This window comes from Mandrillus leucophaeus, unplaced genomic scaffold, assembly GCF_000951045.1.
Source record: "Mandrillus leucophaeus isolate KB7577 unplaced genomic scaffold, Mleu.le_1.0 Scaffold944, whole genome shotgun sequence".
NCBI classification, from domain to species: Eukaryota; Metazoa; Chordata; class Mammalia; order Primates; family Cercopithecidae; genus Mandrillus; species Mandrillus leucophaeus.
Genome location: NW_012110297.1, coordinates 145,573 through 152,224, shown reverse-complemented (window position 1 = coordinate 152,224; position 6,652 = coordinate 145,573). Strand labels below are relative to the sequence as shown.

At 45.6% G+C, this 6,652-nt stretch overlaps 1 pseudogene; it reads left to right on the top strand.

Moving 5' to 3' along the window:
- The first annotated feature begins 5,165 nt into the window (after positions 1 to 5,165).
- LOC105532249 overlaps positions 5,166 to 6,652 on the top strand; it is a 27,113-nt pseudogene continuing 25,626 nt past the window's right edge.

Sequence of the window (6,652 nt, the reverse complement as noted above, 5' to 3'; positions counted from 1 at the left end):
CACCACGCCTGGCTAATTTTGTATTTTTAGTAGAGATGGGGTTTCTCCATGTTGGTCAGGCTGGTCTCGAACTCCCGACCTCAGGTGATCCACCCTCCTCGGGGAACAGAGTTCTATCAAAGCCAATTTAAAAAGCCTAAGTGAAAAATAATTATTCTTTCTGCACTTTATGCAAATAATCAGGCCAAGTACAGTAAAACTAATACTTTGTAAACAAATCAGTTCCATCATGATTTGTTTTTAATAAAAATGGGGACTGGAGAGAGATAAATTATGCTTCAAAAGAAAAACTATAGTACACTGTTGTTAGCTGTTCTTGAGTTTTTTTCTGCAGTTTAGACTAAATTCTACATTCTTTGTGGGTTAGAAGTCCCCAAACTAATGCTTTCAAAGCTTTGCTTTTAAAACTGGGAATTGTACTCCTAATCCTAGGACTCGTTACACTGTAGTAAAACTATAGATGAGATACTAATGTTTTTGCCACGCAAGCCTTGAAAGCCCATTCAGGCCTGCAGGAGTCGCTCAGTTGCAAAGCAGTTCCATTCTTCTCACCTTGGGGTTCACTCCCATTCCCACTATGTCCGTGGGTACCCTGTCAGCAGGAAGTAGCCAGAGAAATTGACGGCCTTTTCCCATCTTCATAGCCTACACCTTAAGATTAAGGTGTTATGAAACCCAAAGGGAGGGACTGAAACTGCCTTTGCAAAATTATGACTGAGACAGTGAAAGTAATGTAACTTAACTGCCTCCATCTTGCCTCCAACCTCCAGGCTGCCCTTGTTCATTCCTGGGTGTAGGCTGAAGTAACTTTGGGAGAAACTTAGTTTATAGTTGAAACAGACGGTAACAGCCCTTTCCCAAAGCAGACTTCCTTCTTGCCGGGGAACTAGATTGCCTTTGTAGGACTAACATTAGCCACAAGATTAGAAATTACGGTTTAGGAGTCACACAGCTGGATGCTGCAAGATTCTGACCCTCCCTAAACTGCTCCTAAGATCAGTGCTTGAGATATTTGGCAGACCCTGCACTTGATGGATCAGCTGGCCCCACCCAGATCGATAAACTGGCTCGTGTGATCTATCTGATCTTGTGGCGGCCGCCCAGGAACTGACTGAGCACAAGAAGACAGCCCCGACTCCCTATGATTTCATCTCTGACCAATCAGCACTCCTGGCTCACTGGCTTCCCCCCACCCACCAAGTTATCCTTTAAAACTCTGCTCTCCGAATGCTCAGAGAGACTGATTTGTGTAATAATTAAAACTCTGGTCTCCTGGAAAAAAAAAAAAAAAAAAAAAAAGACTAATTTGATCAATGAGTGTCAACTTCTCATTCTCTTAAATTGTCTTTTTGAAGAGCAGAAGTTCTTCATTTTTATATAGTCCAATTTATCAATTTTTTTCTTTTATGGATCATTCTTTTGGTGTTGCATCTAAGAAATCTTTGCCTAACCTAAGGTCACAAAGATTTTTTTTTCCTATGTTTTCTTCCAAAAGTTGTATAGTTTTAGGTTTTACATTTAGGTCTAAGATTCATCTTGGAGTGAATGTTTCCATCCAGTGTGCAGGCACTATTTTCCATGAACCATTTCATGCCATTCTCACATCATTTCATCAAAGATATCAAGTATTATTTTTGCTCCCATTTTACAGATGAGGAAACTGAGGCTTTGTGAGGTGAAGTTGCAGGGTTTAACCAACTCCTTCTTTCTCCAGAGCTATATGCTTAAGGACAAAACTAAATTCGCTTTTATTTCGTTCATGTTATTGTCCCTAAAATCAACTTGATTGATGAAGTTGAGTCCACAGATTGATTAATTGATCAGGTCATTTCCTTCCTTAAATTACACATCACTCCTATTCAAATACTTAGGCAGTGACCGCCCATTTGGAGAACTTGTCTGGAAACCAGGGTTCCTGGGTTCTAACCTGGGCTCAGATCAGTATCGCCACTGGGAAAAAATGCAAATTATTTCCAAAATCATCTCTAAGGGTCCCTCAGTCTCAGCATCCTAAGATCTCTGGGATTTTCCTGGGAATTTATAGTCAGTCATTGATGCAGTTGACATTTTTAGCCACAAGGAGGCACCAGGAGCACAGGATGGAGAAGGCGAAGCAAAGCGCCCTGAAGGAGGATCTGGAACCTAGGAAGGGGAGGTGAAGGCGGAAGGGTGAAGGAGGTCTGGAGATTGAAGGGACACAGGCTAACTGTGGCCGAGTTGTATCCAGGCGCCCAGTTCAGCCTCAGGCTTGCTATTTGCCAGCAGGCCCTGGGCCGGTCACCTGTAGCTACCTTCACCTCCAGCCTCACCTGAGAACCACAGGAACATCGTCTTTATCAAGGAGCCCGCTGGTCACCTGAAAGCTGCCGGTACCCTGTGGATTGGGAAAGGGTGAACTAGGACAGGCTTGGGAGTCAGGCACCAGAGTCTGGGATCCGCGCTGCCATTTACCTGCCATGTTATCTCTGGCAAGTGCCCTGAGGTCCCTGAGTCTCTTTCTCATCTGCAAAATGGGGAGATGGAAATAGATGATTCCTGGGGTGTCTTTCAGCTGGGATCCTTTCTTTTTTTTGAGACAGAGTCTCACTCTGTTGTCCAGGCTGGAGTGCAGTGGCACGATCTGAACTCACTGCAACCTCCGCCTCCTGGCTTCAAGCGATTCTCCTGCCTCAGCCTCCTGAGTAGCTGGGACTACAGGCGCCCACCACCACGCCCGGCTAATTTTTGTATTTTCAGTAGAGACGGGGTTTCACCATGTTGGCGAACTCCTTGACCTCAGGTAATCCGCCTGCCTCACCTCTCAAAGCACTGGGATTACAGGCATGAGCCACCATGTCCGGCCTCAGCTGGGATTCTATTTAAACGACCTGAAAACTAGAGAAAGGAACGCATCCTCCTCTCTCTGTACTGGGCAGGCCATCTCAACATTAAGAGTCTTAGTTTCCACCACAGCTAGAAAAAGGGAGTAATAGCTCTGCCTTCTGCACAGGACTGCCCTAGGCCCAGATAAGCTAATGTGTGGGAAATTGCTGTAGGCAGGTTAGGAATTCTCCTCTTCATTATTATTTATGTTCTTGGCTTGTAAAATGCAGGCATATTCTCAGTGTTCAGGATAGTACCTGGTGCTCAATAAATATTTGCTGAATACATGAATGAATGAACAAATCCAGTCCAAACTCACTCCCAATAGATGAAGTCCTTCTATAATGATTCAGAGAGGGCCATCCAGACTTTGCTTGAACACTTCCCTTGGTGGAGAGCTCACTGCCTCTCAAGGAGTTTATTGTCAGCCATCTTGAATCTGTAACACTTCACCTCCTTGGTCTTAGTTCTGCCACCCAGAGCCTTTGCCTCTCCTGAACATAGAGCCTTTCCACACACCTCAGAAACTTCCTGTGAGTTCTGCCAACCATGGGTCCACCTAACTCTGATGGAAGGAAGTAGAGAAAGATTATGGTGGCCGGAAAGGGCACAAGGTCATATGAAGAGCTTTTCCTCAAAATGGGAGGAAGTTGTCTGGGTGGTAGGGGATAGAACCTGAAGAGCAAGCAGAATGAAGATGCGGGAGAGGAATTCATAAATATATGTCCCTCTATGAGACCTAAGCTATAAGGAGGTGGATCTTGGCCTCAGTCCCAGCCGAACATGGTGGTCCCATCCTCCTTGCCTGGGACTGGCTTAGGAATGAGCATGTGATTCAGTTATGTCCAATGAGATGTGAAGGGAAGTCTGTTGAGGGGCTTCTCTTAAGCAGCACAAGCTGGAAGAGACAGCCCCTTTTCTGCCTCTGGTTGATGAATCTGAATGTGTTGCAACTGCTTAAGTCATGTTGCTGCCACCAAGACCAATACATGGAGAGGGGCATAACTAAGAGAATCACAGAGAAGTGGAGCTGGAGCTTTGATCAAACTGTGCCTGAAGGTGTTCTATGCCTGATTTCCTGTAAGTGAGATCATAAACCTTATTGTGTAATCCCAGTGAATTGGCCATTGGCAAGTACCACCACCACGAGCATCCTAACATATATGCAGATTTTAAAAATGGACTGTATTAATGTGGGTTCTTTAGTGACAAGTGCAAAAGCCCAATTCTGGCTCACTTCAGCAAAACAAACAAACAGAACAGAATTTGTTGGCTCAAATAACTGAAAAGTACAGAGTTGGTTACATCCAGGGATTCAGAAAATCAGGACTCATCTTTCTGTCTCTGCTCCACCAGCTCCATTCTTAGGCTGTCACTCCCAGATCATTAAAAAGGTCACTGGACCCACAGTCTCACAGCTTTGCAGCCCCAGAAGAAGAGGACTGTTCTTTACCAATAGTTTCAACACAAGTCCTGGCACTTAAGTCTCATAGGCTGCTTCAGGTCACATGTCCACCCATGAGCTAAGCATCAAAGCCAGAGGAGGAAAAGCATCAACTGGCCAAGAATGAGTGATGCCCCATTGTTAGATGCATCTAGGGTGAGGCGTGACCAGATCAGTTCAATTCAACACATATGTGTTGAGTGCCTTCTATGTGACAAGCACTATCCCAGGTACTGCTGCCCAAAGAAGGGGAAATGAATTCTGTATCTATTCCACTAACCATAAGACAAGTCAGAAAGACAGGAGTTCTGAGAAAGTGACAACTGACATCCAACTGAGTTACAACCAACACACACCACGTTCCCTAATGAATCGCTGGTGCTGGAGCCACGTCAGTTGCTGGCAATTGTGAAATGGGCCACATCTACTTTCTTAGCCTCTGTAGAAACCCACTGACTTTGACCCAGTTGTCTGTGGGCCTGTGTTCTTCAGGATATGTTCATTTAATTTTTTTTTTTTTAGATGGAATTTCACTCTTGTTGCCTAGGCTGGAGTGCAGTGGTGCGATCTCAGCTCACTGCAACCTCTGCCTTCCAGGGTCAAGCAATTCTCCAGCCTTAGCCTCCCGAGTAGCTGCGATTACAGGCACTCGCCATCACGCCCAGCTAATTTTTTGTATTTTTAGTAGAGACGGGGTTTCACCATGTTGGCCAGGCTAGTCTCAAATTCCTGACCTCAGGTGATCCACCCACCTCAGCCTCCCAAAGTGCTGGGATCACAGGCGTGAGGTACCACGCCCAGCCTGTTCATTGAATCTTTAGGGGAGGAAGGTGAACTTCTTTCCATGCCTAAGGTAGCCATGGCTTATGGTCCCAAGAAGCATCTGAAGTGGTAGCAGCTCAAAGCAATGGATGCTGGGGACACTGACTGGTGTATTTGCTCCTCATCCATCCACCAGTCCCCACAAGCTGAGAGTGTGTCTCCCCCTCATCATTTTTCCTAAGAAACAGAATTAAGTATGCCCTGACTGGAGACGAACTAAAGATTTGGATGCTGCGGCTCATTAAGATTGACGACAAGGTCCAAACTGATAGAACCTACCGTGCTGGATTCACAGATGTCATCATCGACAAGACCAAAGAGAATTTCCGTCTGATCTGTAACATCAGGATCACTTTGCCATTCACCGTATTACAGCTGAGGGGAGGCCAAGTGCAAATTGTGTAAAGTGAGAAAAAATCTTGTGGGTACAAAAGGAATCCCTCATCTGGTGACCGATGATGCTGGCACCATCCACTACCCTGATCCCCTCATCAAGGTGAATGACACCATTCAAGTTGATTTGGAGACTGGCAAGAGTACTGATGTCATCAAGTTCGACACTGGTAACCTGTGGATGGTGACTGGAGGTGAGAACCCAGGAAGAATTGGTGTGATCACCAACAGAGAGAGGCACCCTGCATCTTTCGATGTGGTTCATGTGAAAGATGCCAACAGCAACAGCTTTGCCACCTGGCTTTCCAGCATTTTTGTTATTGGCAAGGGCAACAAAGCATGGATTTCTCTTTCCCGAGGAAAGGGTATCCACCTCACCACTGCTGAAGAGGCAGACAAGAGACTGGCAGCCTACAAAAAGCAGCGGGTGAAATGGTGTCTAGGTGATATGTTAATGAGATCTTTGTACCCAATTTAAAATAATGCAGCCTAAAAAAATCGGGGTGTATTTGACCAACTGGATCAACTAATATAATGTTTTTAACTTGCAATTTGAAAATAACAAGTAGAGCTTATATTAGCCAAGAATTCGTGATTTATTGAAAATAACAAGTAGAGCTTACATTAGTCAAGAATTTGTCTGGTTACAAGTTACTAAAACTCAACTCACAGTCAAGACTAAGAGGAGGCCAGTGAGGAGCTCAGGGTGAGAAATGTATGAAGGTGCTCACTGTCAGGCTTGTAAAGATGCCTCCTTCAATTTTGCTCCTCAAGTGCCTCATTTGACTTGCTCTGTTCCCACTTCTGATCCAACTCAAAGTAGCTTAAGCCAAAAGGGAAAAATTACAGGCTCAATAGCTGAACTAGAAAAGGCACAGTGGGGCCGGGCGCAGTGGTTCAAGCCTGTAATCCCAGCACTTTGGGAGGCCGAGACGGGTGGATCACGAGGTCAGGCGATTGAGACCATCCTGGCTAACACGGTGAAACCCCGTCTCTACTAAAAAATGCAAAGAATTAGCCCGGCGAGGTGGCGGGTACCTGTAGTCCCAGCTACTCGGGAGGCTGAGGCAGGAGAATGGCATGAACCTGGGAGGCGGAGCTTGCAGTGAGCTGAGATCCGGCCACTGCACT